General features: G+C 39.2%; 1 long non-coding RNA gene across 1 annotated transcript in view; it reads left to right on the top strand.

Annotated features, from left to right (window-relative positions):
- LOC135238605 (uncharacterized) overlaps positions 1 to 12,239 on the top strand; it is a 26,298-nt gene extending 14,059 nt beyond the window's left edge. The window contains exons 2-3 of the long non-coding RNA XR_010325155.1: positions 5,867 to 5,998; positions 11,240 to 12,239. This is a non-coding gene — a long non-coding RNA (uncharacterized LOC135238605). The remainder of the gene's footprint in view (positions 1 to 5,866; positions 5,999 to 11,239) is intronic.

Genomic DNA, 12,239 nt, shown 5'->3' with positions numbered 1-12,239 from the left:
CAGGTCACTGCTGTTATTCCTTAACAAGGTATTTTATTCTCTAAGGTGCCCCTGATAAACATGTCCAAGTCAAAAATGTAGCAAGGTCATCCATTCTCAGTCTGAAGAAAAATATAAGTTTTAGAGCTGAAGGGAGCTGCACAAACACACAGAGTAAACTTAACTCTGACCAGAGGTCAGCAACGGTGTAGGCTGATTGGCTATTGCTGCATTTGCCTACCTGAATAGTAGAGTCTACTCATTGATCATTAATTTCATAAATATAACTAAAAAGTACATTTTTGATTACTTATTTGTGTGCAGATAACTCACTACTTCTACATTATACACAGTGCCCAAAGACTGAGTAGATTAATCTCCTTTAGAAGAATGTGCAGATGATCTACTGGGAAAAAGAAATTATCTGCAAACTGCACCTCCCTTAAAATCTGAAACTGAGACAAAGAATCTTATATCAACAGCATTTTTCTGTCAGCCCTGCAGCATGTGCCTTATGTTGACAGTCGGATATGAATTCATGTGAATTATTTGTGCAAATTACACATGCTCACTATTGTTCGGCTGAAGATCCTTTACATTTTAAACCTGTCCACGTTTTCCACTCTGCACTCACCCCAAGCACTCAGATAAACCCTAAATAATCCAAAGATAAATCCTGGCTACTGTTTATACCTCCTCTTACACACACAAAATACCACCATGCATGTCCAGACAACCAGTCATGTGGTTTTATTCTTTATGTTGCCATCACACTAGTCATGTTACACTCCTCTTTATTTGTGTCCTGAATCCTTTGCAAACCCACCATGCGAATGTAATGCTGTTTTAATGTTTAAATGCACATACACATATGCAGGTTATTAAATGGAATGGAGTTATATTCAAATCGGCTGTTTTGGGGTTGTACCAAATACTTAAAATGGTGTGCATTTGACACTGTTTGGAACACTCCAGGGGCTGAATTTTCATAATGGTATTGGAATTTTTTGAGCCATTTCAGTACCACAGACCATTTTTGACAGGGCTGCAGAAAAACCCAGAAGAGAGAATATTTTGGAAATTTAAAAAATATTGTTTACGATGTTTTGACTACATAACTTCCTACTGCTTTTTCTGTAGACAACACGCGTTTTTCTGTGGGATCGTGTAGATCAGGCGGTGGCTGTGTACAGGCAGAGCGGATGGGAGAATAATTTCTGATTCCACGGCCTCTCTGTGAATCAAACCTGTGAAGTGAGCTGTTATTGACAGCATTTTTACCCCCAGGAGCAGAGTGAGATTCTGGGATTTAGCTGGAACAAAGGTTCATGCAGGGTATTACAGGTAGGAGTTTTTAAAGTGTTGTTTCCAAGTGTTGCAAATGCGCAAGCTGAGGGAAAGCAGTGAAACAACAACAAAATCATTTTCTATGTTTACATGTTGTGGAGGGACAGCTGCCTAACCCTGAAATAATGTGACACCAATGGCAGATTTGCATTGTATTATTCTCCGTATTAATTACACTATATACTCAGCAATCAATGCGGCGCTGAGCAGCACCGCCCTTAAGCAGAGGCTGTAGAATGCAGTCATTGCTTTGCATGGCACCCATCATTGTTATTATGGACAAGGGGTGGTGGTGGCACTGGGACTCTTAACAAAAAATGCCATTGTTTCATTAAAGATAGAAAAACGTCCTCAGCTGAGTAGTTTTAAAGCATATGAAGTTAACAGAGATAGGAGTCTTTCCTGAATTTATAATTGATGGGATTTTTGCCCACAGTCTGTTCAGCTGCAGATTAGCTAATGTGGATTCAGCTGATCCTGTATCATAGAAATGTAAATCCAAGGTCAAAGGGTTGGTAGTGTCCCTCAGTCCGTCAGAAAAAGTGTCCCCAAAGTGAATGGCTCTGACACTTGCAACACTGGACCACTAGAGGGGGGTGACAGAATCGGCAAAACTAGCAGAGGTGGTTGATTGGTGCCTTCGCAGGTCCTTTTTGAACGTTGATTTCATCATGGTCAGTAGGATCTTCCGTTCACCGGAGCTGAATGACGCACGCAGCAGGATGTGTAATGTGAGTTTGTGTAGGTGAATTTCCACATTTGAAGGTCTGCAGCTGTCTGAATATTTCCAAGTTTGTCAGCATGGTGTAGGTTCTCATTACCGTCTGTTGACGAGTGCATTTGCATTTAACAGCTGCCTTTTGATTTAGGTACTATCTGTGAGATTCGTGGCAGCCCATCTCCATACGGAAGCTGCTGTCACAGTGTTTACCTGACCTATCTTTTTTAATGTAATGATGATAATTCCTTGCTTCTATTTTTGACACAGATTTAAGTGAATACATCCATATGGCTTAATTATTGGTCTGGCTCTGGCTCTAAGCCAATTTACAATTTACACAAATACAAAGGCTCATGCTCAAAGACATAAGGGTTGCTAAAGGTATAAGGCATATACAATTAAGGGTGAGCACTTCCTACCTTGGACTACTCACAGAGGCCAGAATGCAGATGGAAACGCCCCTTCCATTTCATGCACATAAAGCTGCCTTGGAATGTTAAGATTAACCATATAATCTGAATATAGGAGAGTAATTACTGTTACTTATCAATTCTAGGTGGACATATATATACCCCCATACTGTAATCTTGTCACTGGGAAAAGGGTTGGGCTGGGCAGAGAGGTAATCACAGGGGACAAAGAAGAAAAAAAAAACATTTGCATCTTTTTAAAGTCTGCCTTACAGACATATGATATGAGTATCTGAAATTAAACTGTTCTGTTCTGCTTAGCACCAGTTTATTTATAGAGGTCCTTTGATGACCAAATATACTCCTAGTCAGGGGTGGAAAGTCCAAGGGTCAGAAAATAAAAGTTCTGCCATGTGTTTCTTCCACCCATGAACTCAGCCAGCTGATTTCACTAATTAGTTCTACCTCCTGGCTGAAGAATTGTGCTAATTATGAAATCCAGGTGGCAGGAACATAATACTGGGCTGGACGTCTACTTTCTGAACCTCCATCTTTGCACCTAGTACATTCAATCTATGTCCAGACCTTTTAACAAATAAACACGACTAACTTCATTTAACAAACACAGAAATGCATTGCATTGTATTGTATTTAATTATTAGTTAAATGTTGATTGAATACCGTAGTTTTATGAAATTTGAAATGAAATAAATATTTCACGGTACTATTTTTGACACAAAATAAATAAAATCAAAAGGCATGGCCGCACATTACATTTTACCCTTTAATATTCTAGAATATTCCAGCCATGGAAAAGACTCCATAGAAAAGAAAACATGAGAAAGCACCGGGCGGCATGTAGCCGACTTATTGGGGAAAGTAGCACAGCTGCAGCATCCTTCTTGTTGTGTTTGGGAGAGGATGCAGAGGACAGTAAAGAGGAAGAAAGGCTCAGGGCTGCTTTTCTTGCTTTACGGCTGTTAGGGAAGACGTCAGTTGGAGAACAGAGCCTACAGCAAACCCCAGCCTCACAAAGCCGAAGTGTCTAGGAGGGTCTGAAAAATCAACTAAAAAAACATCTACTTGTCTCTTGTCTTTGTGAAAATGAGCTCTGGAAGGTTATTGTCTTCAGACTCCTTGGAGATGCATATCGCCGAAGGGGCAATGTGTTTTACTCATTATATGTTGTACTGAACCGTGAAACACTTCACTTGGGGGGCGGGGTCTGCTGTGGCAACTGCATGCGTGAGGCATAAACAGTTGTATTTACCATATTTAAATAGCATAGTTCAAATGGAGCATATATATATATATATATATATAATATATATCTAAATGCAGATGTCACTTAAGTCACTGTTCCTATTGAAATACCAGCCAGTTGAGCAGTCTTTGTGACTGAAGCTCCTGCCATCCGTGCCCCAAAAATGAACCCTCTTTCAATGTCACTTCAGATCTTTTCTCTTGCCATCTTGATCCAAAATTGAGTCAACTGGGCCTGTTCAGCATTTTTATGCATGCCACAGAGCATGATAGGATGTTAATTGCTTAACTGTATCATGCAGTACACCTGTATGGAAGCACCCACGTTTGTTATGTTTCTCCGCTCATTTATTCAGGTTTTTACATTAATTTGTCACCCGTCTGTATATACAGTATGTATATATGTACACTCTATACTTCATTACTTTATGCATTTCTTTATGCACTTATGTTTGCATGTTATGTTAGCATATGAATACATCTTATTTATCAATGTATCCAAGACAACTTACTTCCATACCTTGAATAAACTATCTATATTATCCCACAGTACAGGTGGATATTTTGGGTACAATTCAGGTCTTGAGTACTTTGTTCTGAGCTACAGCAGTAGTACCCCACCTAGTAACTGAACTTATAACCTACAGTAGTTCTTTATCACACTAGTACCCCACCTAGTAACTGAACTTATAACCTACAGTAGTTCTTTATCACACTAGCACATGGTCACATGTTTATATAGTGCTTATGTTATGGATCCATATAAAATCAATGTGACTGTTTGGTATAAATGGATCATTTTGGAAAATGCAATATTCATTTGTGTAATATGGACATACAGTACACATCGTTAGAAATATTCTTGAAATTTGAAACAAAAATACTAGATTGCTCTTCTATAAGTACATCCGACAGAGCTCCCCCTCCACACACTCTCTTTCTCTCTTTCACTCTCTCTCTCTCTCTCTCTCTCTCTCTCTCTCACCCCTTCTCTCTCCCTCTCTCTCTCGCTGCCTCCCTCCCTCCCTCTCCTTTCCCAAAAGCAGACCCTTTTGTTTTTGTTGGACATCACCCAGAGCCCACGAAATATCATTTATTAAGAAAACCTATTTTAAAAGTGCAACTGTGCCAGAATTTGAAGGAAAGAGAAACTACACTCAATGAGATAAAACTCATTAAACCACAACACCAAAGATAAAAAATGAAAAACGCAGAGAGGATGGTCACATAAAGAATCACTGCAGCTAAAAAATGTGAAAAGGGAATTATTCATTTTTTTGCCCGCAAAAAACAAAAGTATGACACTGAAGATATTTTCACTTTCCTGTTTCCCCTGTTAATTTACTTAAGCTAAGGAGCAGTGGATTCTGTTATAAATTATTCAGTATACTGTAGCACTTAATTTCATTTATTTATTTATTTATTGTCACACTGCCAACTAGCATGATGGCAAACTTCTATAGTCATCCTATTAATATTCATTGCGATCCATGACTACAGATGTGTGACGGTTTCACTTTTTCCGGCCCAGCTCAAAGAAAGCTTTAAATAAACTAAGGATAAGGTTGCTTTTTTCCTAAGTTGAAGTTCAGCCTCAGTAAAAGGCAGCTCTTATTACTGAAACATTCACTTTCTCTTTCCTTCTTTCCTCCACACACACACACACACACACACACAGATTTGCTAATTTGCATAAATGCAAACCGTCAAGTGATCCCGTGAGCATTTCACAACTCATTGGAAATGGTACCTCTGTCTTTGTACGCTTGGCTCTTGGTACATGTTTCATCTGAAGTTATGGTCATCAGAGTTGTACACTAACAACAAATATAATGTTTTTGGCAATTAGTGTGGAATAGTAGGGAGCTGATGGAAGGTCCTTGTACTTTGTTGGTCTTATTTTCCTCCAGCAATTTCGTCTGAAACCGAGTGGGCTACTGTGCTCTTCTGTGTTCATTACTCTGGCAGCTGAACAGCTTTTATGACATGCTATTCATCATCTTATTAGAGAGGCAAATATCTATAGACACATCTGTCCTTTTTACCCGTCTAGCTTGAGATAATTATTCATTTATGTCCCTTTTTATGTACTTTCAATGGCTAAACAGCCCTTATAAGTTGTATTTGTGTTTTCCCCTGCACACAGAGAAATGCTGAATGTTAAAGGAAACGGCTTAAACAGTCTCCTTCAAGCTGAAAAGCTCATCTGGACTGCACACTTGCCTGGGGTCTCCCTGGCACGCTGTACCCCAGCCTACTGACAGGAACATGAGCACTAGTAAGTTCACTTTTGTTTTCAATACACATTTTTTTAAATAAGACGTAAACAAAGGCATATTTATACAACAGATAAATAATCATATTATTTTCTGTGCCCACGCGTAGCAGTAAGCAGGGTATTGAAGTTTCTTGCTGTCATAATCAATATTTTCACATTGTGTACAGATATAATTTCATGGCAATGTGTGTGGATATGTGCTCTTATTCACTCATATAATACATAATGGTGGTTGCATTTCACAACAAACAATACCTCAGCAAAACTCCATCCCTACACAGAACAGCAGTATAGACATTGCAGAGCTCATTGATAAAGGGATATGAATTATTAAGAAAATGACTAAAAACTCCACGCAGTGGAGGAGCGTGCTTGTGTTCACTCCAAAAAACATGATTTTGCTGGTGCAGTGGCCCATCATTATAACACATTATTAATTATGATTTAGTGTACCCTCTGAATGCTGTTCTACTTTGGGCACATTATGGGCAGATGAAGACTTTAATGTGAAATTATTTATTTCCTGTTGGGAAAAAAATCTCTCCTGTACTCACCATCAACAAAAACCCATTCATCTGCCAGTCCTTTACATTTTCCGCTGGGTAAATTCAAAGTACTTCTCCAAGAGAGCATAAAACAGCAAAATGTTTTTGACAGTACTGGTGCACGTGTGATTCTGCTGGTACTGGTGCATGTGCGATTCTAAGATCTGTGTTGAAGCACCATCTCCGTTTACACTTATGATGTTGTACATGCTGTAAACACTTGGCAGGTTGTGACAGAATGACATATTGGCTTGTTAGTTGTCAGTGGTAAACAAACTTCATTCGACTGCTTTCCTGAGCAAGTGTATTCCTCCCCTAGCAAGACAAAAGATCTCTGACAAAACATCCACCTGAAAGCTTCCACCCTTCTCTCCCAGCAGAGTCCTCCCTCCCAGTGAGAGATATATCTTCCGTTTCCTGCTAACAAACTAAAAGACGAGCGCTGCAGTCCTGTCACACACTTCTAATTAATCTGTTAAGTGTAACGTGAGTTGCGAAAGACAGTGTGCGTCAGGGAAAAACTTCTCATCCAGAGACAGAGAGCGATGTTAACACCCTCTTCTCCATCTGCGCCTCTCCTGTTTCTCCAAACAGACTTTATCATTTTGACAACAATAACTCATCAGCTGTCCCGTCGAAAAAGGGCCCCTACAAATTAAAATGATTAAAAGCTATACCGAGGTGCGAAAAGTGTCGATGCTGCTGCTTTTTTTGTTGGTCTGTGCTGTGCACTGTCAAAATGATCGCTGATGGAGATCTCTCTGATATCTGCTTATTGCTTCACAAGTCGGACACCTGATTAACTGCTAGTTGGAAAACATATTTTCGGAATGTTGGGTGTGATAGCGGATATGGATTCAGTGGAAAATATGGACTTAGGACTTAAAGGCAGCGAAAAGCCATTCAGCTTGCCCCCTTTCACCAGGATGTGACAGCAGAAAAAGTAACCGAAAAATTTTTCAAACTGGGCTCAGAAATTCTGTAGTTCTTTTTAACCATTTTGAAGGCTGAGGATAAAAAGCATACAGTCCATGTCCATGAAGATCTGTTTTCCCAGGTGCAGCTGGCTGCCCTTTATACCTGAGCTGACAGAAGCAATGGGGAAAACATGGGTGGATTACCACTAAACCCCAGCTCTGAGTGCCTGTAGGCATCCAAGGTCTGCCACTGCCCAAGGTCCTGATGGGTAATTACATACAGAAATGTTTTCCAGTCATGACGCTGTGGTGCCCTGTTGCCTAGTTTAATTCTGCAGTAAAATAATTAATTATTTTAGTTGATCTTGAATTAAGCTTATCATGCTTTGTCACAGTATTCTGGACAAATCATCACCACAATTATAATCTTGATGTTAAATGAAATCTTGCATTTTATTTAATAGCACGTCAACACTTAGTTGAGAGGAGACAGTGAACTACAGTACTGCTGCCTACTGAGCCACGCCCCTTTTCTGATTGCTTCTCAGATACAAAAAAGTTAGTTATTTCAAGTCAAATCATGATAGTTGAGGTGTTCAGTTCTCTTCATTGTATATTTGAACAATGTACAAAGTGTCAAAATGTAAAATACATGAAATCTGCATATGAACATTTTAGATTAGAAAATACTGAGTTGCCAATTCAATTGTCAACAGAGGTGGGCTCAAGCACTAGATTCATGACATCACTGAATCATTCTCATTTTATTAAACCAATCATTATAAAATATACCCACTACATTGTCTTCCAGTTATTATAATATGGCAATGGAGCGGACATTACAGTAGTTAATATTAAATTGGAGAATTTGCCACTAGCTATAGGTGTTTTGAATGTCCTAATTAGGAAGTTAGAAAGAGTGACAGCAACACAACTAACACACCACAATAAATGTAATCGTTTGAACCATGACATTAGCACAAAATGGTGCAGATTTTAGTTTAAAGAACGGAGTTGTTCCTTTGCATCACTTACCAAAAGACTCTAAACTTTAAGAGAAATGGGTGCAGTTCCTTTATTAAGATTGAGATGTGCCTAAACGTCTTTCAGATAAGACTTGCATTTGCAGCAGCACATATTTTCTGGCTTTCCAAACAAGGTGCAGAAAATCCAATGGGTTGTGCCAGACTGACACTGTTGCATCTATTTATCCTGTATACATAGAACACATGCGTTTGTATTGTAATATTTATTTTTAAAACTTACTCTGCTGGCTAGCCTGTATGTTTGTTAGCACGGTTCTTCTTCAGTGATGGCTCCTGTTTAGACACAGCCCAGAATTCCATTTAAAGCTCGGTTTCACAAATCACAACTCCTTTCCTGTGGTGACGTGGGATTTCCACAGCTGCCCAAGGGATGTTTGTTTCTGGCTAGTGTCAGAGAGATTTTACAGTATTTATTCACCGTTACCTTTCTGTGCTGTAAGACTGGTTGAGGTAAACTGAATTAACAGAAACCTGGACACTGCTAAACTCAGTGCGAGACCAGTGAAAAACACAGGTGCTTATGGCTGTGTGTGGGTGGTTGCAGAAATGTCTTATTCACAGAAGGTGTAACATTAAATCAATTATAAGGTCTTAAAGTGCATTTTCAAATTGCAGGTAATTTTTACTTGTTCTGAAACTTATTTTTTCCATTTTTTTTGTATTACTTTTCTCAGAACAGTAATATTAACAGTTCAAAAAGATACACTTTGTAAATTTCCAGAATGCTTTTTGCTGAAGATATATGCAGTTTGAGGGGTAACCTTCGTAGTGTACCTGCTGTTTTATACTACATATGTGGGCTACAGCACTGGATGGTTTCCTACGCTATTTTGGCTGCCCACCCTGTGAAACTACTCTCCCAATGGCATGCTGCACTAAGGTCTCCTGGCCAGTGCCAGGCCTCTGTTACCTGGACGCATGTTTGGGCTGTGCTGTGCCACCCCTGCAGGGGGCCACGAGTTCAGATCTCTGCGCTCTTAGTGACCTCAGTGTCCCCTGCCTTTCCTGGGACGATCTGAGTTCACAAAAAGGCTCCGTTCACCCTGCTCTCACGCCGTTTGAATTCTCAGCTTTAAAAGGGGTCGAAAGTGAGAAAGATACAAGATATCTGTACAAACAGCCAATGTTCTGGAAAACCACAAAGCTAAAAAAACATAGCGTAATAAAACAAACACCGAAATACCAACCCGAATGAAAATGAAAGCTTCAATTATGCTGATGGATGCTTCCTCCGTTGCTGTTTCAATATCGATTTAAATCATTTCAGCTTGAGCAGAGAAGAAAAACAAAAAAACTAATCATTGCATACCATTGACCTTATCGCATACGCGGATTAAGGCCATGACCAAAAATTCTTATTGTGAAAAACTCCATACTGTAACACACAATCTACTTGTTTTTCCCGCTCATAATTCTACAAACAAATAACTTTACTGTTTGAGGGAAAAATGAGACAAGCTGCCATCCATAGATTACAGAAACAACTGAGCCATAACTCTATCCAGGATTTCTTGTCATCAAGCAACTTGGTATGACAGAATACCAGGAATATACTGTATATTATACCAACCCAGGTTGATTATACAACACACTGGCTTGCACAGACAAACTGTCATGTGCACAAAGTCATTGTGAAATCTAATGATTCGGGTCTGAATCCATAGCTACACCCAGAAGAGAAGCACAAGTACTTGTGCTGCACGTCAGCTGAGACAGAGACAAATGTAGGAGAAGTCGTAAGTTTAAAATGTTTTTTTTTATATTTGAAAGACTCATATACTGCAGTCTACACATGGTTTGACATTTGGTCACCCGTAGTACGGAGGTATTCAAGCATTTAATGGCTTGTACGTTCTCTTGAATGTTTCAAAATAGCAGCAGCCATAATTTCCATCACGCCAGAGAAGCTGATAATGTGTAAAATTCCTCCATTTGTGATGTATTAACAAGAGGGGTTAGAAGTCAAGGTTTTATATTGATTTTTATATGATTTCTTTCTCTCTGACTCTGCCATGATAAAAAAGGCTGGGCACAATGTGGTTTAGCTTTAATTTAAGATATATTTGACATCAAATATATCTCAGGTTATTTCACAGGCGACAGCCCCCCCCCCATGCACAATCTCTTTTTTCTCTCTCTCTTTCTTTGTTCTGCTCCCCAACTCCTACCTCTCTCCTTATCATACACATACTACAGTACATCGATTATATAATTCCTGCATTATTTTAAAACAGATAGGAATATGTCAATGTTGGATGTTTCAAAGAGGAATTGTTGAATGCAGCGCATTCAGAAAAGATTGCTCTTGTGTAGGAGGGAGTGCAGATATATGTGAAAAAAATCATTACGCAGTTCAGAGAGTTAACTTTCATTACCTTCAGAACCGCACATGTTTATGTGCATGTTTGTGTGTGTGTGTGTGTGTCTGTGTGGATGTATGTCTTTTATACAAAGTGTATGAAATGTGGTCACATATACTTTGAAGGAAAAATTCAATGGGTTGTTAATAGCACATCTTCCTCAATATGCCCAATTCTTTCTACACCAGAGGGTCATTACCAGAGCCCACGTCTCCTGTGGTGTTCTTAGAGCTTGTGAGAATAAAGCATTTCTGCCTGGGAAAAGTCCCCTTGTTTTCTCTGAGTTGCACAGATCACTGATTGGCAAATATCAGCAGCCTGAGAGCAATCCACCCAGCTCACTGTGTCTCTCTCTCCCATTTGGAAATCGCAGGGTTGAAATCATGTTAAAAAAGAAATGTTTTGAAAAAAAATAAAAATAAAGAAGAGACATGACACCTGTGAATTCGGAAGATGAGACAAAACAACCAGCTGACAATATGACTGTGAGCGTGATGCTGAGGCTTCTGTTTGCAGACCTGTGATGAGAAATCTCACTAATGAAGGGGATTCTGCGATGAAAAATTTGACTTGTGAAGACAGGTTTATTTTAGCAATGTGAAATGTTCTGTTTGTCTCTTGACTCACCTGCACAACTGGGAAAGCTTGGGAATAGAACCTGCTAGAGAAGTCAGCTGTTCTGTGTGTGAAATGTGTAGAACACGGTTCATGGACAATAGGTCCTAGAAGGCCAATGAAGCCTATTTTACCCTATAAACAATTAACATAATTGTCAATGACAATGTCTGTTCACATACATGTTAAATATTGGAAAAAACTCCACACACCGCAATTACTGCTCTTGGAAAAACTTTATTCACCCTCGAGAATGAATGTTTTGATCCACATTGGATCTTTAGGCCACAGTAGTTGTGGCATGTGAAGTTCATTCCCATTTCACTCAGCACCTCATGTTTACACCTGCAGTGTTTATTTGGAGGTACTTTGCCTATAGATACGTTACAGGAAGGAAGGAGAAATATAGGGAGGAATATAACAGAAATGCCATTTTATTTGTTCATTATGTGGCATAGTGAGGTTGTCATAATTCTCGTAATAAGCGAATCAGTTTTATCATCAGTGAGAGGAGACTAGTATAGAAGGAAAAAAAGGATAATGTGCTGAAAAAATCATCTAAGTCATGGGCGCTGAATCAGAGTAGGCTGAATAGTAAACTTTGAAGAGTTTTTTCCTTTGCTTAAGGATAAAGACACTTTTTTCCCTGTGTACTGTATGTAATACAAGAAAGATCAGGAGGGCCATGGCATACACCGTGTACTGTATGAGCCCACTGTAAAGAAGAGACTCAAATAATAAACCTGTATGACAAGCTT

Source organism: Anguilla rostrata, chromosome 13 (assembly GCF_018555375.3).
Source record: "Anguilla rostrata isolate EN2019 chromosome 13, ASM1855537v3, whole genome shotgun sequence".
Lineage (NCBI taxonomy): Eukaryota > Metazoa > Chordata > Actinopteri > Anguilliformes > Anguillidae > Anguilla > Anguilla rostrata.
This window is presented reverse-complemented; position numbering and strand designations above follow the sequence as displayed.